General features: G+C 47.8%; 1 protein-coding gene across 1 annotated transcript in view; it reads right to left on the bottom strand.

The window, feature by feature from the left end:
- TRAF5 (TNF receptor associated factor 5) overlaps positions 1 to 27,086 on the bottom strand; it is a 65,494-nt gene extending 38,408 nt beyond the window's left edge. Inside the window, exon 1 of the mRNA XM_088477307.1 lies at positions 26,936 to 27,086. The gene's annotated coding sequence lies outside the window, so the exon portion shown is untranslated. The remainder of the gene's footprint in view (positions 1 to 26,935) is intronic.
- Between the last annotated feature and the right edge of the window lie 260 nt (positions 27,087 to 27,346).

The following is a 27,346-nucleotide window of genomic DNA, read 5'->3' as shown; positions in this document are numbered from 1 at the left end:
AAACCAGTCCCAGACTGGTCAGTGGGTATGGGGTATGACTAGGAATAATTGCCACTCATCCCCTGCACCATCAACCCTTGGACCACCCACTTCACTGGGGACGTTCCTGAGAGTAGACAAGTACAGTATGGCTAGACTACTGCTAGATCACCGATAGTTCTCCAGAGAAGACAATTTATTTACAGTACATATTTCTTTTTTTTAACACTCAAAATGGGAGCGGAAAATGACAACCAATATTTGAAAATCATCTAATTATCAATTGGGGAATATACATTAAAAATACAGAGTGATCATATAATATTATACTGCACAGATCACAAATTAACAGATGAATGTGAATGATAAGTGACATTTTGCCGGGATTGCATTGCAATTACATACACATTCACCATGCACCACACTCCGCATCAGTATAAGCTATGAAACTGAATGGAGAATTCAGCCACCTCCACAGTAACATATCCTGCCCCTAAAATAGGAAACTATTATAAACTTGCTAATAGCACTGAATCAGTTTCCTGTTGACAGATGAGGCTGTCGGACCAAATTGCTCTGTGGTTAAAGGGTAAAAAAGTAGAAATATGCTGTGGAAAAATGAAAACACAAGTGAATATCACTAATGTACTTTGAATTCACAGATACTGTATGTGTAAACATTTCCATACAAGCCACAACTGATACTGTATAGTCTTTGTGCAGGTGGAAATTCTTACTTGCTTCTATTAGCACTTTGCAGGGTAGACTGCTGATATACCGTGTTTCCCCGATAATAAGACACGGTCTTATTTTTTTTTTTGGTTCCAAAAAACACCATAGGGCTTATTTTTGGGGTAGGTCTTATTTTAACTAACATTGACAGCAGTGCCCCTTATGCAGGCCCCCCCCTGTAACAGTGCCCCTGATGCAGGCCCCCCCCTGTAACAGTGCCCCTTATGCAGCCTCCCTTGTGTAGCAGTGCCCCTTATGCAGGCCTCCCCCTGTAGCAGTGCCCCTTATGCAGCCTCCCTTGTGTAGCAGTGCCCCTTATGCAGCCCCCCCCCTGTAGCAGTGTCCTTTATGCAGGCCCCCTTATTGCAGTGCAAGTACGGTACTTACCTACGTCGCCGCCGTCCGAGATGTCCCTCTCACTTGCGCGCTGACTGGATCTAATATGATCCAGCAGGCGCGGCCGCACAGGATCCTCAGCGCGCGGGTGACGTCATGACGTCACCCGCGCACTGCATGACTGGGAACGCTGGTCTCTGCAGCATTCCCAGCTCAAAAAGAAAAAAAGGTAGGTCTTATTTTCGGGGTAGGGCTTATTTTAGACCGGGCTACAAAAGTAAGGGTAGGGCTTATTTTCAGGGTAGGTCTTATTATCGGGGAAACACGGTAGCTTGGCTGAAAAGTGCTCTTATGCTGCGTACTCATGGTACGATAAACTGTCAGATTTTAACGATAACGATCCTATTGTTAAAATCTGACAGTTTCTGGCCCCTGCAAACGACCATACGATGGTCGATGCGCAGCCACGTATGGTCGTTATCGACCAACTACCGTCGTCTGTGCAAGCAGTCAGACATGGTCGATATCGACCAGGTTAGCCTGCTTACTATAGGGACCTGTCAACGTAGTTCGCGGGTCGTTATAGTCGCTAAGGGGTTACTGCATGTGTTGGATGAACATCCAACACATGCAGGACGATCAGACGATCGTCTGATCGTTGCCATCGTACTGTGTATACGTAGCATTATCGTCTGCGCACATAGCTTTCAACTCTCCCTTCTTTCCAGAAACAGTTCAATGAATTAATAATTTTGCTCCTGCAAAGGTCTCTTTTAACATTGACCAAATGCACAATTCTATTCCTTTTTTTCTGCCTCTTAGATGCAATTCTTAGGGGGTACTTTTAGATGTTGCCCATAGCAACCAATCAGATTCTAGCTATTATATTCTAGAAGGTGTTATTTAAATGTTAAGTACAATCTGATTGGTTGCTAACACCTTCTAGAATATAATATGCTAGTATCTGATTGGTTGCTATGGGCAACATCTACACTTTTAAAAACTCTCACTTTAGTAAATGTACCCCTTACTATCCATTCTTATTCTCTGCGTTCTAACTCTTAAACTGCTATTGAAGGAGTATTTAAAATACTAAAGGGGAATTCAATTAGCAGCAGTAAATTACTGTGGCTAATTGATCCCTCGGGGGTTATTCATTTGTCCGTATAACAGTCTCTATCAGAGATTTTTTTCTACCTGCCAGAGGCGGGCGAAACAAAATCCCAAATGAGTGCATTTTTTTCGCAGCCGCAATTGCAAAAACACACGGATCTGAGAACTTATCCCAGATCCTGTGTGTTTTTGGCCGAGAACGGGAAAATGGGAAATTTCTTTACAAATGGAGGGTAATTGAATTGCCCGGAAAAAAAAATAGTTGTAAAGTCCAGTTTTGAACGCATGAATAATTATCGTGTGCAATTGAATTCCCCCACAGCCTTGGAGAGAGATAAAGTACCAACCAATCAGCTCCTGTGACTTTACAGGCTGTGTTTGAAAAATGGCAGGTAGGAGCTGATTGGTTGGTACTTTATCTCCGTCCACTTTCTCTCTCCAAGGCTTAGTACACTGTGTAACCTTGTCATGGTGAGGATTGTAGTGGTCCAGAGAACAGCTGCCTACTCTCCCGGAATATCTGGGAGATTCCCAAATATTTGGGACCTCTCCTGGGAAAGAATACCCTCCCCAATGGTAGGTAGGGCCATGATAATGACATCTACTGTGCACCTTGTCATCATGGTTATGCTACAAATCGCAGTATTTTGCATTGGAGGGGCAGGGATAGATCATGCTCCCATACATGTCCCTTGGACCTTCCCTCTGGGATCTCCCAAGTAAGAGTCCTGAATAGAGCTACCATGGTACTGATAACTTTTTGTAGCTAGGTATATGCCATCTTGAGATCAGTGAGTGCACCATGGCTGTGTATGCGCATCTCACTGTAACTCTTCACTGGCAGCTGGATATTGATACCTAGACCCCTTAGACCTCAGTATATTAAAGTATCATAGCTATGAGATCTCCATTAGTAATGTTAAGAAATACTTATGGATTGAAAAAAGGAATATATTCTATGACACTTACATTTTCATACACCCACACTTATCTTATGTCTATGAAAAATGCCTTCCTAAGCATGTAAGGGAATAACATTGTCAGTTAGTGCCATGGGGTGATCCCTTTTCATGGTCCAAAATGATTGATTATAAATTATTTTATTTCTGTAAACTGATATCATGGTGTTACACCACACTGGCTTTTTTATATGTAATAAATGTTGCGTGTTTATGAGTAATTGTGCAAGTAATCTGTAAAATGACTTAATGGTCAGCCTCATAATGCAATTCTTAGAAAAAAAGCATTTTTTTTTATTTAAATGGATTTGTGATTTTTTTTTTTTACTTTTAAATAAAACCTATTATAATAGCTAATTTTTTTTTTTTTTCCCACATTAGTGTAATCAAAAACTCAAATCTACTGTGCACGCTTCAGCCAGGTCATGTATGCACACAGACTGACACAGAGACGGAAAAAATGTACACGTTACTACTCCAGACAATACCAACATCTGAGTATGTGACATCAGAGTCTCGCCCAGCTGCATCGGTGATTTATTTCACAAACATGGGATTTTTTTTTTAGAAACGATAAGTGGTAATAAAAGAAAAGTCTTATTGATGCAAGGGGGAGGGGGGGGGGTCATTTTGGTCTATACCTACTGTGATTCACTATGTAAAACTATGTTTATGAGGAAAAATACCACCATGAACATGAAAGGTTTTACAATGTCTTCAATGTGTGCCATGCGGAATCTTTCATTTTTCTCCCATATCCAAAATGCTTGGGACTAGGGGTATTTTGGATATTGGAATCTTCTGTAATTTGGAATACTTGCATATCATAATGAGATATCTTGGGATTGGCACCCAAATCTAAACACAGAATGCATTTATGTTTTACATACACCTTATGCACACATATAGAAAATAGAAACTGCGCAAAGCTACTGTAGGTAGGCAAAAGCACTGCACTCAATGGATCAAACAAATAAATCAGAATTTATTACTTAAAAAAAGTATCTGGCATATACTCATATGTACAAAAAGAAAAATACTGTAAAATATTTAAAAATCTGCATAAAATGTTCCAACAATAAGTTGACAAAACACTGGTTCAAAAAACAGTCCAACCTAACCTGCAGGTAGGTATATTAGATGGATTGCCGTATCCTGAGGCACATGTCCATACCATCCAGTAAAGATGTACTTGGGGGTGAAATAATTCCTGCAGCTCTGTGCAGTCCCGTGAAGGGAGAATGGTAATATTTCAGCCAGAGAACCAGGGCTTCCTGCAGCTTTGTGCCGTCCCGCTTGGGGTATGCCTGTACTCCTGGAGCAATTTTGGGTAGGTATGGCTCAGTAGGACCGGAGCGAATTTCTTTGTTAGTAGTGCAATGAACCAGGTTGTAATGAGAATCATCTGGGACATGTGGGGTCCGCCTAATGCGTTTCTCTGTCCGTCATAGCTTCGTCAGAGAAACTGCTGCACTGATATTGTACGTAGATTTTATATTAGTCTATATTGAGAACTATTCACTACATATAATTTCTAACCTGGGTTGGTTAGCGCAGTCTTATTGTTTGTATCTAATTTTTGACCTTATACACATATCCTGCAGGTAATTTTACACAATATTTTCAATCATTTTGTGGCTCAAACAAAGTTTGTGTACGTGCATGAAACTCATTTATGTTTCATATACACCTTTATACAATATTTTTAATAATTTTGTGCCGTAAACAAAGTTTGTGTCATGCAAAAAAAAAAATTTTTATTTTGGAATAGTCGATAATTCGGAATATTTGGATATGGGAGACTCAACCTGTATTACAAGTAACCAGTTTATTTACTTATGTACAGTAAATGATGTGCAGACAGGGGACGTGGAAAATAACATCAGCCTCATAATATAAAAATGACCTGGGAGTAGATGGGCATGTATTCGCTGAGGACTTGGCCCACTTATTAAACCTATTCTCCCAAAAAAGTAGGAAGTTACGTTTTTTTTGCTTGCAAACTGTGCAACGGGGAAAAAGTGGTTTGCTGGGATGCCTATTGCAGAAGCACTGTCCCAGCTAGCAAGCATTGTTACATTGCTCTGATAAATTGGAGCTAAACAGTGCAAAAGTGATTGTTATCTATGGATAAAGAAAAATACCTGATAAAAAAGAAATAGACCCCTAGTCATTAGTCATGTATACCAGGAGTATTTCCAGTGACGGTTCTAGGTGCGGGCAAACAGGGCCGTCGCCCGGAGCGCCGACACCTAGAGGGTGCCACTGAGCCCCCCCCCCCGAAAAAAAAAAGGTAGAAGAAAAAAAAAATGTTAAAAAAATACGCCGGTCCCAAATCCCCCCCCCCCAGCCGCCGCCGGGAGGCTGCATTTGCCGGGCGCCCGCTGATATTTGTTATCAGCAGGCACCCGGCTCCCTCCCTGCAGCGGCAGCCGAAAGCCGGAGCTCAATCCTGAGCTCCGGCTTCCGGCAGAGAGAGTACTATGGGAGGACGTCATGATGTCATAGATCCGAGGAGCCGCGGTCGGACCAGACGGCAGTGGAAGCAGGAGCGGGGCTAAAGGTAGGTATTGTGCTTTGTTTTTTTTCAGTCGGAAGCACTGGAGGCACTGGGGGCACGATTATAGGGGCATTACTACTGAGGGATGACTATAGGGGGCATTACGACTAGTGGGCACAACTACAGGGGGCATTATTTCTGGGGGCATTACTAATGGGGGCACTACTACTGGGGACATTACTACAGTGGGAACTACTATAGGGGCATTACTAATGGAGGCAGTACTAGTGGGCAGCATTACTACAGTGGGCATTACTAATGGGAGCACTACAATAGGGGGCATTACTACTGGGGGCACTACTATAGGGGGCATTACTAATGGGGGGATTACTAATGGGGGCACTACTATAGGGGACATTACTAATGGAGGGATTACTACTGGGGAGCATTACTAATGGGGGGCATTACTAATTCGGGGATTACTACTGTGGAGCTTCACTACTGGGGGAACTACTATAGGGGACATTACTACTGGGGGCATTACCACTGGGGGCACCACTACTGGGGCCATTGTGTAAGGGGCACCACTGCTGTGGGCATTGTATAAGGGGCACTACTACTGTGGGCCTTGTGTATAAGGTACACTAATTTTGGCATTATGTAAAAGGGGCACCACTTTGTGTCATAACATAAGGGACTACTGTGTGGTGTAATTTGAATTGGGGATAATGTATTATAAAGGTAATTACTGTGTGTGGCACAATGTATTATACAGAGCATTACTGCATGTGGCATAATGTGTTATACAGGTTATTACTGCATATAGCATAATGTGTTATACAGGGCATTACTGTGTGTCGCATAATGTGTTATAAAGGGCATTACTGTGTGTCGCATAATGTGTTATAAAGGGCATTACTGCGTGTGGCATAATGTGTTATAAAGGGCATTACTGCGTGTGGCATAATGTGTTATAAAGGGCATTACCGCGTGTGGTATAATGTGTTAAAAAGGGCATTACTGCGTGTGGCATAGTGTATTGATAAAGGGCATTACTACGTGTGGCATAGCCACGCTTCGGGCACGGTGGCTCGCTACGCTCGCCACATGGTTATATTCCCCTTCTATGCCCACTTGGATGGCAGGGAATGACGCTGGACACTGGCTGATGACATCAGGGTCCTCTCGGTGAAGGGGATTTAGACATTACCATGCTAAAACGGACAGGGAATGCTGAGATGTGTAGTTCCACACCCTTTAACATAGTTTTGAGCTGGCTAGATGTATTTGCTGAATAAGCTATTTATTTCAAAAACATTTTCTATTTTTTCATATTTCCCACTTCATAAAAATATGATTTGCTACTTAATATTATTATTTATTCTCTCTTCTACTAGCAATATATACTTGTGTGATGGAGAACTCTTGATATTTCTCAAGTCAGTTTAAAAATATCCTGTTGTGGGACTGCACATTCCTCCCGTTTACCTACCTGACACAAAATAACTTGTCAAATATCTTAGTGTCAGTGAATCACAATGTAACAAGTGTATTCTGATTCACTGACATAATATCACTGTACTCGCGGGGCTTAGTCTTGCAGGTTTCAAGTGAGATTTAAGTAAAGTCTCATCTTGTGACAGGTTGGTTGCCTGGGCGCCCCCTCATTACAAGTGTAATGGGTCACAGGGGATGAATGAGTAGTAATGTGTTCCTACAGGGAAAGTGTAATGCGTTACAGGGGTTGGGTAAGGGTTGCCGGCGCTCTGGATCCCAGCGGCCAGAATCCCAACAGGGTTAGGATACGGACACCTGTTGATGGGTATCCTAACCCTCCCCCTCCCTAGTGCCTGAACCTAACCTCCCCCCCCTAGTGCCTAAACCTAACCTCCCCCCCAGTGCCTAAACCTAACCTCCCCTCCCCACACTCTAGTGCCTAACACTAACCCTCTCCCTAACCCTGCTACTTACCTTCGGGATTCCGGCGGTCGGGATGCCGGTGTCAGGATTCTGACAGGTGTCGGATTCTGGTGCCGGCATTCTGAGCGACGGAATCCCACAGTCGGGATTATGACTGCATCCCGTGTTACAGGAGAGGGATGGGCAGTAATGTGTTCCTAGAGGGGAGGTGTAATGTGCTAGAGGGGAGGAATGGGGAAGAAACGTGTTCCTACAGGGGAGGTGTAATGTGCTACAGGAGAGAGATGAGCAGTAATGTGTTCCTACAGGGGATGTGTAATGGATTACAGGGAAGGGATGGGCAGTAATGTGTTCCTAGAGGGGAGGTGTAATGTGCTACAGGAGAGGGATGGGCAGTAATGTGTTTCTACAGGGGAGGTGTAATGGATTACAGGAGAGGGATGGGCAGTAATGTGTTCCTACAGGGGAGGTGTAATGTGCTACAGGAGAGGGATGGGCAGTAATGTGTTCCTAGAGGGGAGGTGTAATGTGCTACAGGAGAGGGATGGGCAGAAATGTGTTCCTAGAGGGGAGGTGTAATGTGCTACAGGAGAGGGATGGGCAGAAATGTGTTCCTAGAGGGGAGGTGTATTGTGCTACAGGAGAGGGATGGGCAGTAATGTGTTCCTAGAGGGGAGGTGTAATGTGCTAGAGGGGAGGAATGGGGAAGAAACGTGTTCCTACAGGGGAGGTGTAATGTGCTAGAGGAGAGGGATGGGCAGAAATGTGTTCCTAGAGGGGAGGTGTAATGTGCTACAGGAGAGGGATGGGCAGTAATGTGTTCCTAGAGGGGAGGTGTAATGTGCTACAGGAGAGGGATGGACAGTAATGTGTTCCTAGAGGGGAGGTGTAATGTGCTACAGGAGAGGGATGGGCAGAAATGTGTTCCTAGAGGGGAGGTGTAATGTGCTACAGGAGAGGGATGGGCAGAAATGTGTTCCTAGAGGGGAGGTGTAATGTGCTACAGGAGAGGGATGGGCAGTAATGTGTTCCTAGAGGGGAGGTGTAATGTGCTAGAGGGGAGGAATGGGGAAGAAACGTGTTCCTACAGGGGAGGTGTAATGTGCTACAGGAGAGGGATGGGCAGTAATGTGTTCCTACAGGGGATGTGTAATGGATTACAGGGAAGGGATGGGCAGTAATGTGTTCCTAGAGGGGAGGTGTAATGTGCTACAGGAGAGGGATGGGCAGTAATGTGTTTCTACAGGGGAGGTGTAATGGATTACAGGAGAGGGATGGGCAGTAATGTGTTCCTGCAGGGGAGGTGTAATGTGCTACAGGAGAGGGATGGGCAGTAATGTGTTCCTACAGGGGAGGTGTAATGTGCTACAGGAGAGGGATGGGCAGTAATGTGTTCCTAGAGGGGAGGTGTAATGTGCTACAGGAGAGGGACGGGCAGTAATGTGTTCCTAGAGGGGAGGTGTAATGTGCTACAGGAGAGGGATGGGCAGAAATGTGTTCCTAGAGGGGAGGTGTAATGTGCTACAGGAGAGGGATGGGCAGAAATGTGTTCCTAGAGGGGAGGTGTAATGTGCTACAGGAGAGGGATGGGCAGAAATGTGTTCCTAGAGGGGAGGTGTAATGTGCTACAGGAGAGGGATGGGCAGAAATGTGTTCCTAGAGGGGAGGTGTAATGTGCTACAGGAGAGGGATGGGCAGTAATGTGTTCCTAGAGGGGAGGTGTAATGTGCTAGAGGGGAGGAATGGGGAAGAAACGTGTTCCTACAGGGGAGGTGTAATGTGCTACAGGAGAGGGATGGGCAGTAATGTGTTCCTACAGGGGATGTGTAATGGATTACAGGGAAGGGATGGGCAGTAATGTGTTCCTAGAGGGGAGGTGTAATGTGCTACAGGAGAGGGATGGGCAGTAATGTGTTTCTACAGGGGAGGTGTAATGGATTACAGGAGAGGGATGGGCAGTAATGTGTTCCTGCAGGGGAGGTGTAATGTGCTACAGGAGACGGATGGGCAGTAATGTGTTCCTACAAGGGAGGTGTAATGTGCTACAGGAGAGGGATGGGCAGTAATGTGTTCCTACAGGGGAGGTGTAATGTGCTACAGGAGAGGGATGGGCAGTAATGTGTTCCTAGAGGGGAGGTGTAATGTGCTACAGGAGAGGGACGGGCAGTAATGTGTTCCTAGAGGGGAGGTGTAATGTGCTACAGGAGAGGGATGGGCAGAAATGTGTTCCTAGAGGGGAGGTGTAATGTGCTACAGGAGAGGGATGGGCAGAAATGTGTTCCTAGAGGGGAGGTGTAATGTGCTACAGGAGAGGGATGGGCAGTAATGTGTTCCTAGAGGGGAGGTGTAATGGATTACAGGGAAGGGATGGGCAGTAATGTGTTCCTAGAGGGGAGGTGTAATGTGCTACAGGAGAGGGATGGGCAGTAATGTGTTCCTACTGGGGAGGTGTAATGTGCTAGAGGGGAGGAATGGGGAAGAAATGTGTTCCTACAGGGGAGGTGTAATGTGCTAGAGGGGAGGGATGGGCAGTAATGTGTTCCTACAGGGGAGGTGTAATGTGCTACAGGAGAGGGATGGGCAGTAATGTGTTCCTACTGGGGAGGTGTAATGGATTACAGGGGAGGGATGGGGAAGAAACGTGTTCCTACAGGGGAGGTGTAATGTGCTAGAGGGGAGGAATGGGGAAGAAAAGTGTTCTTACAGGGTAGGTTTAATGGATTACAGGGGAGGGATGGACAGTAATGTGTTCCTACAGGGGAGGTGTAATGGATTACAGGAGAGGGATGGGCAGTAATGTGTTCCTAGAGGGGAGGTGTAATGGATTACAGGGGAGGGATGGGGAAGAAATGTGTTCCTAGAGGGGAGGTGTAATGTGCTACAGGAGAGGGATGGGCAGAAATGTGTTCCTAGAGGGGAGGTGTAATGTGCTACAGGAGAGGGATGGGCAGAAATGTGTTCCTAGAGGGGAGGTGTAATGTGCTACAGGAGAGGGATGGGCAGAAATGTGTTCCTAGAGGGGAGGTGTAATGTGCTACAGGAGAGGGATGGGCAGTAATGTGTTCCTAGAGGGGAGGTGTAATGTGCTAGAGGGGAGGAATGGGGAAGAAACGTGTTCCTACAGGGGAGGTGTAATGTGCTACAGGAGAGGGATGGGCAGTAATGTGTTCCTACAGGGGATGTGTAATGGATTACAGGGAAGGGATGGGCAGTAATGTGTTCCTAGAGGGGAGGTGTAATGTGCTACAGGAGAGGGATGGGCAGTAATGTGTTTCTACAGGGGAGGTGTAATGGATTACAGGAGAGGGATGGGCAGTAATGTGTTCCTGCAGGGGAGGTGTAATGTGCTACAGGAGACGGATGGGCAGTAATGTGTTCCTACAAGGGAGGTGTAATGTGCTACAGGAGAGGGATGGGCAGTAATGTGTTCCTACAGGGGAGGTGTAATGTGCTACAGGAGAGGGATGGGCAGTAATGTGTTCCTAGAGGGGAGGTGTAATGTGCTACAGGAGAGGGACGGGCAGTAATGTGTTCCTAGAGGGGAGGTGTAATGTGCTACAGGAGAGGGATGGGCAGAAATGTGTTCCTAGAGGGGAGGTGTAATGTGCTACAGGAGAGGGATGGGCAGAAATGTGTTCCTAGAGGGGAGGTGTAATGTGCTACAGGAGAGGGATGGGCAGTAATGTGTTCCTAGAGGGGAGGTGTAATGGATTACAGGGAAGGGATGGGCAGTAATGTGTTCCTAGAGGGGAGGTGTAATGTGCTACAGGAGAGGGATGGGCAGTAATGTGTTCCTACTGGGGAGGTGTAATGTGCTAGAGGGGAGGAATGGGGAAGAAATGTGTTCCTACAGGGGAGGTGTAATGTGCTAGAGGGGAGGGATGGGCAGTAATGTGTTCCTACAGGGGAGGTGTAATGTGCTACAGGAGAGGGATGGGCAGTAATGTGTTCCTACTGGGGAGGTGTAATGGATTACAGGGGAGGGATGGGGAAGAAACGTGTTCCTACAGGGGAGGTGTAATGTGCTAGAGGGGAGGAATGGGGAAGAAAAGTGTTCTTACAGGGTAGGTTTAATGGATTACAGGGGAGGGATGGACAGTAATGTGTTCCTACAGGGGAGGTGTAATGGATTACAGGAGAGGGATGGGCAGTAATGTGTTCCTAGAGGGGAGGTGTAATGGATTACAGGGGAGGGATGGGGAAGAAATGTGTTCCTAGAGGGGAGGTGTAATGTGCTAGAGGGGAGGAATGGGGAAGAAAAGTGTTCCTACAGGGTAGGCTTAATGGATTACAGGGGAGGGATGGACAGTAATGTGTTCCTACAGGGGAGGTGTAATGGATTACAGGGGAGTGATGGGGAAGAAATGTGTTACAGCAGAGTTGGAGTGGGAAACATGGTACAGGTCACAGTTGGCATTGGGGCATTGGGGGGGGGGGGTTACAGAAGTGAAGAAGGTAATGTGTTACAACGGATAGCTGGGGTAGAGGATATGTTGCTACATGGTGTGGCAACAGTGGGGAGTGGGGCCAGATGCTGTACAGAAAGGGGCATGGCTAGCATGCTTGCAGAGCTCATTATTTGGTACAGTTGCCAATAATTGCCTTTTTCTCAATATCCCTTTAGCTCTTCCATGAGCTTTCCTGTCAATCTTATTGAATCACGATAATCCTTTCTCAATACAATAGTTTGGGAATAAGTATGGCATCATTAGAAACATGGTATGAAATCACTGTTGTGGTGGCCTCTCCTGTCCCCGGACCTCCTTACCTGTTCCAAGCTGCTGCCCCTCCATATCAGCGACCAGAAGATCAGAGACCACTTGAGCCTTATATAACAGCCTGAGAGATGTAGGCAGGGGTGTCACTCTGATGAGTTAGTCTGTATTTTTAAAACATTAATCATTAAAAGGCAAAACCAAGCTTGCCTTTTAAAATATTGTCACTTTAAAAATATGGGCCAACCCGCGGGAAGTGCACCTGTGCCTGCATCCAGGTGGGTATAGAAGGCCCCAATTCTGGACAGTGCAACCAATGATGTAACAGACAACTCTGCTCATTGCTTACACAGAGGAGGTCTAGTAAATGCACATGTAGTGGGAACAACTCGCTAATCAAAAAATTTGAGGTTAGTGTCCTTTATCTGTTAATGTTTTAGAGAAGCTGATGTGCTTAAAATAGAATTACCCAGAAAACAGCACATATTGGGGGAGATTTATCAAATCACGGAGAGAGATAAAGTACCAGCCAATCAGCTATGCTAGAAAAATGACAGTTAAAAGCTGATTGGTTGATACTTCTCTCTCGAAGATATGATAAAATCTCCCCCATTGTAAGACTTCATGTATAGTCATCAATTCATACATCTATCAACATTTTTATACTTTTGAAAACAGATCAAAAAGCAGACGTGAGCTTAGCAATGATAATCTGCCTTTCCTCTGATTAAAGAAAACAAAACAAAACAACAAATTGCTGCTTTATTTGTAATTTCTAACATTTAATCTGTAGGGATGTGTCTGTTTCCAATCTATTTTAACATGCAGATGTAACATTATTACTGCATGTACATAACTGCCGCACAAAAAAATAGGTAGAGCAGGTAGATCACACACACAACTTTCATTAACAGTTCTTATAATATAAAGAGTATTTGGACTTTCGCCATGGGCGTCAGGAAGCTGTATATATGTCTTCATGGCTGTACATCTCATACGATTAAAGGCTGCTAACTGGTCTCTTGAAACCATAAACTAGTCAGGTTGATGCCTTGCAAACCAAACTTACTCAAAGACTAAGGGCCTGATTCAGAGCCGGTCGCTATTTGCGGTCGTTCATTCAAAAAAATATGAGATATGGTAAGAACTTACCCTTGTTATCTCTATTTCTACGAAGTCCATAGGGTTCCACAGGATACCTTGGGGTATAGGTGTGACGTCAGTCGCAGGGCACCAAAGAGTTAAGCTTTCAGCCTCCCAGGATGCACTAGGTCCCCCTCCTATACCCCGCCCCAGTCCAAGGCACCTCAGTTAGTTACCAAGCCATAGGCCGGAGGAGGAGAAGGAAGAGAGAGAACAAAGATCTGGACACATACAAGAATCACATTCTCACCAGAGGGAGACGGAAAACCGGTGACCAGAGCAAAGCCCATCTGCAGCACAGGTGCGACAGGGCGGGAGTCCTGTGGAACCCTATGGACTTCGTAGAAATAGAGATAACAAGGGTAAGTTCTTACCATATCTCATATTTTCTACTTCAGGGTCCATAGGGTATCCACAGGATACCTTGGGGATGTCCCAAAGCAGTATCCTTTAAGGGTGGGGACGCTCCTTTGCAGAAAGGAGAATCCGCCGCCCGAAGGAAGCATCCTGAGAGGCGAAGGTGTCAAACCTGTAATACCTCACGAAGGTATGGACAGAAGACCACGTAGCAGCCTTGCAGATCTGAACTGCCGAGGCACCACGTCGAGCTGCCCATGAAGGACCCACAGACCTAGTGGAATGAGCCTTCAGAGAAGGAGGGACCGGTAGGCCTTCATGAAGGTAAGCTTCAGAAATAGCCATACGGATCCAGGCTGCCAAAGTTTGCTTTGAAGCAGGCCAACCCTTTTTACGGAAGCCATAGAGGACAAACAAAGCGTCCGACTTCCTAAACGAAGAAGTGCGGTCAACATAAGTCCTTAAGGCCCGCACAACATCCAAAGAGGCCTCACCCACGGAAAGACCCGGTGAGTTAAAGGCCGGAACAACTATTTCCTCGTTAACATGAAACTGGGAAACAACTTTGGGAAGAAACTCGGGCCGAGTGCGGAGCACTGCCCTGTTCCCATGAAAAACCAAGAAAGGGGGTCTACAAGAAAGAGCCCCTAACTCAGAAACAGGTCTGGCCGAAGCAATGGCCAGAAGGAAAACAGTCTTAGCTGTTAGCCATTTAATATCCACTGAGCCCAGTGGTTCAAACGGCGGTCCTTGGAGAGCCCTCAGGACCACAGCCAAATCCCAAGGCGCCACAGGTGGAACAAAGGGCGGCTGAATACGGAGAACACCTTGCATAAAGGTGCGCACATCCGGGATTGTAGCAATCCTACGGTGAAACCAGACAGATAGGGCCGAAACCTGTACCTTCAAAGAAGCAAGGCGAAGCCCATGATCTAGTCCCGCTTGCAGGAAGGCGAGAATCCGAGACAGACGAAACTCCCGCGGTGCATAACCTCTCGGTCGACACCACTGGAAGAACGTATGCCACACGCGATGGTATATCCTCGCGGAAGACGGTTTCCGAGCTCGTAACATGGTACGCACCACAGAGCTGGAAAACCCCCGGGACCTCAGCATGGCCGTCTCAACAGCCACGCCGTCAAAGACAGCCGAGTCAGGTCCGGGTGAAGACAAGGACCCTGAGACAGAAGGTCCGGTCGTAGCGGCAACCGCAGAGGACTGTCCACGGACAGACCCTGAAGGTCTGAGAACCAGTGCCGTCTGGGCCACGCGGGAGCTATCAACAGGAGCGTCCCTCCTTCCTGTTTGAATTTCCGGATTACCCGTGGAAGAAGGGAGACCGGAGGGAACAGGTATGCGAACCGGAACGTCCACCGGACGGACAGAGCATCCACCAGAGACGCCCCTTTGTCTCTTGTGCGAGACCCGTACACCGGCAACTTGTTGTGCCGGGACGCCATGAGGTCGATTTCTGGAAGACCCCACCTGTCCACCAGTAGTTGAAAAACGTCCGGGTGCAGGGACCATTCCCCTGGATGAACGTCCTGGCGACTTAGAAAGTCCGCCTCCCAATTTAGCACTCCCGGGATGAAGACCGCTGATATGGCCGGAAGATTGCGCTCCGCCCAAACCAGGATCCGAGAGACCTCTACGAGAGCCGCCCGACTGTGAGTTCCTCCTTGCCTGTTTATGTAGGCCACGGTGGTAGCGTTGTCCGACTGGACCTGCACCGGGTGACCCTGGAGAAACCGCTGTGCCTGCAGGAGAGCATTGAAGACCGCACGGAGTTCCAAGATATTTATTGGAAGCTCCGCTTCTGTCGGCGTCCACCTGCCCTGGAACAAGTGTGGACCCGAAACTGCTCCCCAGCCCCGAAGACTGGCGTCCGTTGTCAACAGGACCCAATTTGGAACCCAGAACGGACGTCCCTTGTTGAAGTGGGTCGTCTTTAACCACCACGCAAGGGACAGGCGAACCTCCGGGGTGAGCACAATCGTCTGGAACTTCAGAGACTGAGGCAGCCCGTTCCACTTGGACAGGATCAGGTGCTGCAGAGGTCTGGAGTGAAACTAGGCGTATTCCACCATGTCGAACACCGACACCATGGAGCCCAGTAACCTCATCGCCGAGTGTAAGGACACCCGGCGGCTGTGCAGACAACTGCGCACCCTTGACTGTAAAGCAGAGATCTTGTCCTCCGTCACGAAGATCCTTTGCTGTCCCGAGTCCAATAAGGCTCCAAGATGCAGAATCCTCCGAGACGGGATTAGAGTGGACTTCTGCCAGTTGATTAGCCAGCCGTGCCGTTGCAGCAGTGCAATGGTCAGGTCCAAGTGGTGTAACAGGAGCTCTGGAGATCCTGCCACCAATAACAGGTCGTCCAAGTACGGCAACATGCGGACTCCTTGCAGCCGCAGAGAAGCCGCCATGACCGCCATCACCTTGGTGAAAACACGTGGTGCTGTCGCCAGGCCAAAAGGTAACGCCCGAAACTGGAAGTGGTCGCTGCGGATTGCAAACCGAAGGAACTCTTGATGGCGCAAAAGAATAGGGACATGCAGGTAAGCGTCCTGTATGTCCAATGACACCATGTAGTCCCCAGGTTCCAGCGCCAGAATGATGGACCGTAGGGTCTCCATCCGAAACTTCGGGACCCGCAAAGACTTGTTGAGTGCTTTGAGGTTGAGAATCGGACGATATGACCCATTGGGTTTCTGTACCAAAAATAGATTTGAATAGAAACCCTGGCCCCTCTGGGAGAATGGAACAGGCACTATAACTCCAGCCTGGAGCATAGTGTGCAATACCTTCCGCAGCTCCGTAGCCTTGTTCCGGTCTGATGGTAGACCCGTGGTGAAGAATCGAGCCGGGGGTCTGTGCCGGAAGGAGAGGGCGTACCCGTGGGAGACCACCTCCAGAACCCAAGTGTCTGTCGTAGTGAACGACCAACACCGGGAGAACTGCAGCAGGCGGCCTCCCACCCTGGGATCCCCCAAGGGGAGACCCGGACCATCAGGCCGCAGGCTTGTCATCTGGCTTGGGGGCCGGACGTCTGGTACTCCATGCCTATTTCCGGGGCTTGACCGATTTCTTAGGGCCAGCCTGTCGAGGAAACGACTGTGGTTTGGGCCTGCCCTGGGCCCTAGATGACCGAAAGGACGATGGTCCAGAACCAGAAGGAGCAGCGGCCGACGGGAGACAAGCAGATTTGGCTGCCGCCAGCGTGGCCACAATCTTATCCAGATCCGGACCGAAGAGAACTTCTCCGGTAAACGGCAAGGCTTCCAGACCTTTCTTGGAATCTGCGTCCGCCTTCCAGGATCGCAGCCACAAGGTGCGATGAGCAGCTACCGCTGCTGAAGAAATTCTAGACACCAGAGTACTAATGTCTAGAGCCGCCTCGTTGATGTAGGTGGCCGAATCACGGAGATTGCCAATCAACTCCGCCTGTTCGGCCGGACAGTCGGATTCAAAAGAAGCCTCTAATGAATCCGCCCAGCGCTCCATCGCTCTGGCAACCCAGCAAATGGCCATAGCCGGCCGTGCTGCCCCCCCTGCAAGGGAATAAGCGGACTTCAGGCAGATTTCTACCTTGCGGTCCGTAGCATCCTTAAGGGAGGACATGGATGGCATCGGCAATGAGGCACTACGGACAAGACGGGTCACGTGAGAATCCACCTGTGGAGGGGATTCCCACTTAGCAAAATAATTATCCGCGAACGGATAAGCCACCGCCAGGCGTCTCTGCGGCTGGTATCTTTTGCCAGGTTGTTTCCACGCCTCCTCTAAATGGTCCACCAACTGACCCGAAAGAGGAAAGACTGTGGCATCGCCCTTCACATCTTTGAAAAAGGCATACTTAGATTTAGCCGCTGGGGGAACTTCGTCCTCAATCACCAAGGCTGTGCGGACCGCCCGAATAAGTCCAGGAATATATACTTTGGACTTAGCATCAGCGTCCTTAGTATGGAGAGGTTCCTGATCGTAAGGATCCAGAATCTCCCCATCATCAGACGTCCCTTCGTGATCCTCATAAGGAGCGGACAGAGACGCCACCGGCCTTTTATGAGGCCGCATCACAGACTCCCCTTGCAACACATCCGACAAGTGCTGTACAGAACTCGTCAGGGAGTTAACCCACGCTGGCTCCTGAGAACCCGGGAGCGGGGAAATAGGGAGACTGTGGGGTACCACCAATTGTCGTGGGAACCCCTGCATGGGTGACGACACCAGACTGCTGGGACAAACCCATCGGAGTAAACGCGGGCTGCGGAGCTAACTGGCCCACTAAAGCTGTTAACGCCTGAGCGAAACAAGTCCAGGGCGGCTCCTGTACCGGTGCTGTAACCGTAATAGGCCGCGCCATGGACAAACACTGCCGGCAAAGGCCCTCCGCGCTACCCTCCCCCTCCGCTAATGGTACTTTGCACGTGGTACACTGTAGCCGGAGGGGAAAATCACTTGCAGACATGATGGCACCACGTATGTGACCTCTCTCACCAATTAAGTATTAAATAGGCGAGAGACCACCCTGCAGCACCGCACCGCAAGGGCTTTAGCAGAAAGAACAGGGACAGTAATAAAGCTGACAGTTTAGAGAAGAAAAGTTACAGGCAGCGCTAGCACAGTCACATACAATGCAGAGAAATAACAATTCCTGCACTAACAGCGCTGATCACTCAACTACACAGACACAGGGCCTGGTAGGACACAGCGCTGCATACACAGACCTGAGCCACAGCGGAGGAGAGGTATGCGGGGGGACCCAGACCACGATGCTTCCTTCCAGACTTCCAGCAGCGTTCACCATGCGTTGCAGAGAAGATGGCCGCCGAGGAGCAGAGAGAAGCTGGCCTGGGGGAGGAGCGCTGACACAGGACCAGTCAGCACAGTGCAGAGAGGGCTGTGTGCAGCGGGGGAGGCGCCGGCTGTGAGACAGGGAAGGCGCGCTCCCCTGGCATGCATTTAACCCCTGGGACGCCGCAGCGCTACCGCTCTGCTGCGGTCCGCTGTCCCAGGGAGTAGTGGAAAGCGCAGGTTCAGTACCTGGCTCCACGCTGCAGCCAGTCCCCAGGGAGCCCCCTGCCTGGGGACTTAGGACCATGTGACCAGCGGGGACCCCGCTGCTTACCTTTGTCCCCCTTGGATCCGGCCATGGTCCGGAACATCTGGGGTCACCGCTAGCTGTGACCCCAGATGCTCACCAGCATCCCCGGATCGGTACCGGCGTTCTGGTACCGGCGGGGGTGTAGGGAAGACAGCATGGACGTCAGGACTGACTGTCCATGCTGTACATCCAGATGTGCAGCCACAGCTGCACTGAAGAAAGCTTCAGGGGCTCTTCTAGCCCCCACTCCGACAGGTGCACCCGACGCCGGCCGGGCACCAAACTAAACTGAGGTGCCTTGGCCCGGGGGCGGGGTATAGGAGGGGGACCTAGGGCATCCTGGGAGGCTGAAAGCTTAACTCTTTGGTGCCCTGCGACTGACGTCACACCTATACCCCAAGGTATCCTGTGGATACCCTATGGACCCTGAAGTAGAAAAATGGTGGCTATTCAAATGAACCGTTCGCTCTTTGCGGTCTGTTCACGCCTCTATGTCTGAACGAGCTAACAAAACTTGCAGTCGTTTTTAGAAAAAATATGCCCCCTGGCCGCTCGCATCCTACGTCATGTCCGCTATTTATTAGATTAATCAAGTACATCGACCAGGGTATGAACTGCTCGCTATTCTTGTGGTTGGTTTTTGATACCACAATTTTGCGAGCAGTTCTGGCTATAAAATAACCCAGTGACGTGGTCAATGACGCTGCTGTTTTAATTATGCACACCCATAAAATGCCCGTTTTGACCTTTAAGCACGCCTGCGATCGGATCTCCACTCCCCGTTTCAAGCACCTTCCCCCGTTACCACCCACATACGCCTCATTCTGTCACTCAAAATAGCAGGCATTCGCTATTTAGCGAACAAACGATTTTCGGCCGCACTCACTGGTTCGCGCATGCGTATTACGATCCGTACGCATGCGCAGTTGGGCAAACATCGCTCGGAGCGAACGAGCGGCCGCTTATGAGCTGCTCTGAATCAGGCCCCAAGCCAGATTTGTCGAAACGCGTGTAGTCCATAAAGGGGTTCCCGCTGTGAACACACCAGGACCCCACCTTAAAACTCAGGGCCTAATTCAGACCCGCTCACAAGTGGGTCGATGTTGCCCAAGTGCGCATGCCCACGACGGAGGCGGCTCCGTCGTGCGCGAGACCCGAATAACGACGGCCAAGCCGTCATTATGGGTCTTGCACCAAAGGGGGCGTGCTGTCGATGGTGATTGACAGCACGCCCCCTCTGGTGGGCGTGCCGGGGGCGCAGCTGCCCAGACGGAGGCGTTCCCATGGGAACGCCTACCGTCTGGGTCCGGCCCCACTGACATCAGTGGGAGTGCTTTTGGCTCTGATAGAGCCAAAAGCACTCCAGGGCTTGCGGCAGCGGGACCCTACCGCAAGGGTCTCGTCGCAAGCCTGATGGTCGCGATGGTCTTGACCATCGCGACAATCATTTTGGCCGCTCGCTATAGCTGTGGGTGGTCACCCACAGCTATGCGAGCGGCCAGGGGGCCGCTCCAAAAAGGAGGAGGGACGGCCCTGATTCAGAGCGAGCGCTCTGTTAGAGTGTCCGGCTCTGAATCAGGGCCTGATTCAGAGCCGGATGCTATTTGCGCTCGCTCGTTCAGAAAAAAGGGGTGGCTATTCAAATGAACCGTTCGCTCTTTGCGGTCTGTTCACGCCTCTAGGTCTGAACGAGCGTACAAAACATGCGGTCATTTTTTGGAAAACTACGCCCCCTGGCCGCTCACATCCTACGTCATGTCCACTATTTATTAGATTAATCGAGTACATCGACCAGCGTATGAACTGCTCGCTATTCTTGTGGTTGGTTTTTCCTACCGCAATCTTGCGAGCAGTTCTGGCTATAAAATAACCCAGTGACGTGGTCAATGAGGCTGCTGTATTAATTATGCACACCCTTAAAACGCCCATTTTGACCTTTAAGCACGCCTGCGTTCTGATCTCCACTCCCCGTTTTCAAGCACCTTCCCCTGTTACCACCCACATACGCCTCCTCCTGTCACTCAAAATAGCAGGCATTCGCTATTTAGCGAACAAACTATTTTCGGCCTCACTGACTGGTTCGCGCATGAGTATTACGATCCGTACGCATGCGCAGTTGTGCATACATCGCTCGGAACGAACGAGCGGCCGCTTACGAGCGGCTCTGAATCAGGCCCTCAGTTCCAGCAGCTATACCCTAACTTCCATATACAAAGTACACCTTTCTAAAGTTTTCCCAGGTACACTTTCATCAGCACCGAACAAGTAATTGACCATGATGGACTTTATTTTTTTCTCTGTAGATGACATCTAACCTTTCCAAACATGTTCATTGGTATGTGTAGCCTCGATCATTGTTCACTGCTATATGCACATGGCAACCGACGGAGGCTGAAGTACACCTAACCCAGTTTTCTATTTTTCAAACTTACTTAGAAATAATTAATCGATTTAAAATCAATAAAAATCATTAACATCGATGTTGTGTTTCTGGGGCTAAATCACACATTTACTAATACTAAAAATGTGTGATTTAGCCCTGGATACACAAGATCGATGTTAATCGATTTTAAATAAATTAAAATCCACCTTTAGTAAATATACCCATCAGTCTTTTGATTGCCCTATATTTGTGCTAAAAAGGGATCGCCTACACGGCTTACTTATCAAGAGAATTTCCGGAAATATTTAGTACACATCTTTGAAACGTGATGTAATAAGTGTATGTTTGTTTACACTTTCTCACAAACCACTTTTCGCTCCTATTTTGCCTAACCCTGTACCATCATAGATACCTTTTCCCATTTATCCATTAATGGTGAACACATGCCACTTTGTATGTTTGTAGGTCCAATTATTTTCTGAGCTTTATCTATGTCATATTAATAGGTGCAATAAAAGTGAAGTTTTATAATATTTGTTGTAATAGAAGGAGCAGAAATAGATTTCCAGTTTTAGGGAGTCAGGGCTTTGCCCATATGCAAAAGATGTCGTACATTGGCGTTCAAGGGAAGGGCTGACTCGTGAAGCAGCTTCACTCGGTGGCCCATAGAACTAGGAACCCCCAAGTGATTTTGCCCAACAGAGCTTAATAGCTGGACACAGCAACCAAATTTGTGCTGTGAAGCTCATTGCATGTCTATAACAGAGTGGTAGGGGAACTAGTGTTCATTCTAGCACCTTGCACCTGTCACAACTCATGCAGTTCCTCTTTCCTGATCATCAGGTCAAGAGAAAAAAAGGGGTTTCTATATGAGGCACACTGAAACTAATTACTTTAAAAAAAATAATAATCACTTTTATTAATACAATTAAAAAGCAACCATCCCGTATTCTATTGTTTAGGTCCTACCAGAGTGAAATATAAATGTTAAAAGGATAGAGAAATGAACTAGAATAGGTGATCAAGAAAATAAAGAATGTGTTGATTAAAATAGGAAACAGGTTGTCTATCTTACTGTATGTAGGAGAGCAAAGAGAAAAAGAACTCCTTGTATGAGGCACTCCCCGGAGAGAGAAAAAATTACAGAAAGATGTATAGAAAGGAAATATGATAAAAATTACTCCTGTGCAATTGTGTTTCCCTTCCCCCGTTTCCCTTGTTTGTAGATGTCTATCTTACTGTGTCTGATCTTTTATTAGATCTATCTTTGCAATTGCCCAATGGTTATTTACTCTTTATGGTGAAAGAAATCTATATCACATCCAAGCATTTGATTAATCTTGATAATTTATATTTTACAAATATATGTTACAGATAAGATATATCACTCATACCACAAATCTTGTCTTCACATCCATATGTTTATGTTTTAAGGTGCGTACACACTAGATGATGTTCTCACAATGCGATATTGTGAGCAATTTCCCTTTAACTCTCCCTGGCACTCCAGGAAACGATGTGCAGCAAGAGCTGCACAATGTGTCACAAGATCTATCGTGCACGATCTAAAGATTTGCCGATCTTTAGATCGTGCAGGATAGCAGACAGATGCTTGCACGGATCAAGGAGATCCATGATGCATGCATCTGTCTTTAAAAACATAAACACAGATGCACGCACGGGGGACAAACAACGTAGGGATCCCCCCGTATTTAAGCAGAACCAGCCCTGGTTGCCACAATACAGGGGACAAACGATGTAGGGGTCCACCATATTTTGTGCAACAAGCACTGGGTTCTGATCCTGTCCTGGATATAGAAATGCAGGGGAAAAAAAATGAGTAAGGTCCCCATGAATTTACCAGAACCGGACTTGGTCTAGTGGGGGGCTAATGCCACAACCAGGGGAGCCCTTTCACCGGGTCCCCTGGCCGAAGCATTAACCTGACCGCTAGTCAGCCCAGGCCGGGGATCCCTGGGGACAACCCCCAAGAAAGAGGTCCCCCTCTCCAGGGCTAAGTTTATAGCCCGGGTCTATCCCCGGCACCTGTGGCCAGTGGGTACCGGGTTGATTGTGTGTGTAGTGCATTTGATAAAAGTAAAAAATATTTTAATAACTATGTTTTAATAAAATGTTACTGTCTACGGTGTGTTCTGTTTTTTTAATATTGCTTTTGCTGTGGAACTACAGGTACCAGCTGGCCCGTAATGCCCTGCATGCTGGTACTTGTGGTTCTCCAAGTACCAGCATGCAGGGGAGGCTTGCTGGGACCTGTAGTTCCACAGCAAAAAAAGACAATATTTTTACTTTAATCAAATGCACTACAAACACACACAATCAACCCGGTACCCATTGGCCACGTGTGCCGGGGATAGCCCCGGGCTATCAGCCTAGGCCTGGGGTGCTCTGGCGAGGGGGACCCCTTTATTGGGGGGGGGGTTACCCGGCCTCAGGGTTAATGTTTCGGCCAGGGGACCCGTTGAATGGGCTCCCCTGGTTGTGGCATTATCCCCCCATTAGAAAAAGTCTGGTGCTGGTTTTGGTAAATACAGGGGAACCCTACTAATTTTTTTCACGCTGTATTTCAAGAGCCAGGACTGGATCAGAGCCCAGTGCTGGTTGCGCAAAATACGGGGGACCCTACATCATAAGTCCCCTGTATTTTGGCAGCCAGGACTGGTTCTGACTAGCCTGATGCTGGTTGTAGTTAAATACGGGGGACCCCTACGTCGTTTATCTCCCATATTTTGCATAATCGGCACTCGGCCACTAAAGCCAGGGGCTGGTTGATCTTTTTTTGGAGGTGGGGGGCACGCCATTTTTTTTTTTTTTTTTTTAAACAGGTTATTCATCAAACATGGACAGAGATCCCTCCGTGCATCTATGTCTTCATGCTTGCAGCACGGATCTCCCTGATCCATGCCTGCAAGCATCGTATGCGGATCCGAACTACATATCGTTCAGGCATAAACACTGAACTATATACTGCCCGATCGTGTATGAGATTGGCAGATATTGCCTTCAGTAGGCAAGATCTGACGATGCGATGTACGACCGGGGACGCGCAGCGGCATCGTGACGATTTGTACATATTATGCACCTTTAGATAGTTCACTGTGATAAAGGAGCACTTTATCTCACAGCCACCTGGCCATTTTAAATACAACATAGATAAACTGATATGTTCTTATGGAGTGTATCACTTATACCATATGTCATACATTCATATGTTTATCATATATAGGACAAATCACTGTGATAAAGGGGCACCTTATTTCACAGCCAATTAGCCATTTTAATAAAACATACATTTATCCCGCCTGTTATAGCTTAGATCTAATATCAGAATAATGACTGTAGTATGAGTCTTCATTCAGTTATAAGGCAGAAGTGAAACTCAACGGGTGCATATTACTGTGGTAGTGATTATTATCAGTAACATTTGTGCCCCCCTATTAGCAACATTGTTATCTAATTCTTAGGAGAGAAAATTCCACATTGCCATCTGCTAATATCAGGATGTAGTTATGAGACCGGCGGCCATGCGGCCCGACACTGTAATCCCGGCAAGGGATTTAACATAGGCGTCGAAATACTGAAGCCTGTGTTAATCTTGATGCCGGAATCCCGGACCGATCATCCTCTGCCGGTGATGACTATACACTTAGCAGGGGATGGGGGTGTTAGGGTTAGGCACCCCCCCCCCCGGGGAAGACTATGATTAGGTAAGGGGAGGGGGGGGGGGTTAGGACCCCCCCCCGGGAAGGTTAGGTTTAGGGTGCGGGGAGGGGGGGTTAGGGAGGGAGGGGAGGGGTAGGGATAGTATACTTACCTATGCTGTCTGGATTTTCACCCATTGGGCTGCCGGCATCAGGATTTGAACCGCCAGGCTGACGTCCGGCAGTCATTCATGCTGATTCCCTAATATCTGTATAACTAATATCAGCATGAATGCATGTGGTCATATCCACATGACTAGTCCATTGGTATAATTTAGTGCATATTAGTAACATTACATAGACATATTAGACACAGACACGCCGCTGCCGACGCACGTTTCACTGAATAAGCTTTTTCAAGGCTGAACTTGCTCTCTCCTGGCTGGGGTGTCGCTCTCTGCTCTGGTGCTTCTAGCACACTCTGGTCTGTATCTCAACATTTTCTTGCATCACCTGAGTGTGCTAGAAGCACCAGAGCAGAGAGCAACACCCCAGCCAGGAAAGAGGAACTGCACTAGTTGTGATAGGTGAAGGGTGCTAGAATGAACACTAGGGGAACAGTGGGCCTGATTCAGAGCCGCTCGTAAGCAGCCGCTCGTTCGCTATGAGCGATGTTCGCACAACTGCGCATGCGTATGGGTCTTAATGCGCATGCGCAAACCAGTCATTGCGGTTGGAAATCGAGCGCTCGCAAAACAGCGAGGGGCTGCTAAGTTGATTGACAGAATGTACCGTTTGTGGGTGGTAACAGGGGATGGTGCTTGAAAACCGGGGAGTGGAGATCCGAACGCAGGCGTGCCTAACGTTCAAAAGGGCGTTTAATGGGAGTGCATAATTAGTAAAGGAGCGTCATCGACCACTTCACTTGGTTGTCTTTTAGCCTGAACTGCTCGCAGTGATTGCAGTAAGAAAATCCAACCACAAGCACTGCGAGCAGTTCAGATGCCTTTCGATGTACCCGATTAATCAAATAAATACCGGAAATGACGTGTGATGCGAACGGCAAATGGGCGTCTTTACAAAATAGCGAGTGCATTTTTTGTTCGCTCGGTCAGACATAGAGGCGTCAACAAACCGCAATGAGCGAGCGCTCAATTTAAATAGCCGGCCACTTTTTTGGAACGACCGTCCGCAAATAGCGTCCGGCTCTGAATCAGGCCCAGTGTTTCAATGGGATTCTGTAGTACAGTATCTTGGAAGAACCCTATAATGGCACTTCTGTGCATCTGAACTTTGCGGCAAACACGTTTTCATAATGAGGTGCTTAAAAGTGTTATCTCTACTCAGTCAGTATACCCTCTGGGGATCCCCTGAACCGATATAATACTTCCTGACATTCCATGCGCTTTCCTTACACATAAGTGACCTCTTTGGGAATATTTGTTTTTCTAACAGGAAAAGATTAAATGAAAATGCACGTTTAGGAAGGAAGAAGTATAAATATAGTCTACGTACTTCCAAGTGAGAAACAAGCTGCCCAAAATGCATCAACAAGTACCTAGCAAGGGGGAGCTGGTATATGTTAATAACCCATAGCATGTCAACAAAGCACTGATTCATTGTTCAATATCTAGATTAGAGAACAGTACTCATACTACATGAAATGTATATATAATGTTCCAAGCCAAACCTCTGTGTTATGTATGCAATGCCTCCAAGCCTCTGTGTTATGTACGCAATGAGCTAAGGTAAATGAAACACCATACAAGAAGCAAACTTTGGTGCTGCAGTTGTTGGGGGACTACAAGTCCCAGCATACTCTCACGTTGTAGTAGAGGCTGCCTCTACAGGTTGCCTTCCTTCTGCACACTGCAGGGCACAGTATACAATGTACTTGCTGTTGCATAGAGCTGACACAAAACAATAATAAAAGCTTCGGTTTAGAATATACAATCGCTATAGACGTATATGTCCAAAGTAATCGTAGCACTACGCAGGCGTCACGGACACAGTGTGGGGAGGGTAATCTTACCGTATCTCTCTAGCACAGAGCTCCTGGCTTGCTCCCCGAAAGTGGCTGTCAGGAGTCAGGACTCATCTGTGTGTTGTACTGCGCCTGCATCGCATCCGCTGAGTGTGTGACCGCAGTACCTGGGACTAGTCTTATTTTCGCTTTAACCCAGATGAGGGCGGGGGGAAGTGCTCTGCTGCGGCTGATTTGTTTAAAGTTGACTGCTCAGGGCGGTGTTTAGTGCATAGGAAACAAAGCTCAGCAGCCTGGAAGCTATATATACCATCATCACATCATCATCACTGTGCATCAAGCAGTGTGCGGGCAGCTCTTGTATGTACGACTTGCCCACACAACAAAGAGCCACAGGTTCACTCCATCTGCCCAAAATAAAGTGCTTGTTCTGCAATAACTGACTACACCACTATGGGG

This window comes from Taudactylus pleione, unplaced genomic scaffold (assembly GCF_031769625.1).
Source record: "Taudactylus pleione unplaced genomic scaffold, aTauple2 ptg000201l, whole genome shotgun sequence".
NCBI classification, from domain to species: Eukaryota; Metazoa; Chordata; class Amphibia; order Anura; family Myobatrachidae; genus Taudactylus; species Taudactylus pleione.
Note: the sequence above shows the minus strand (reverse complement) of the source record. Positions and strands in the feature narration are given on the sequence as shown.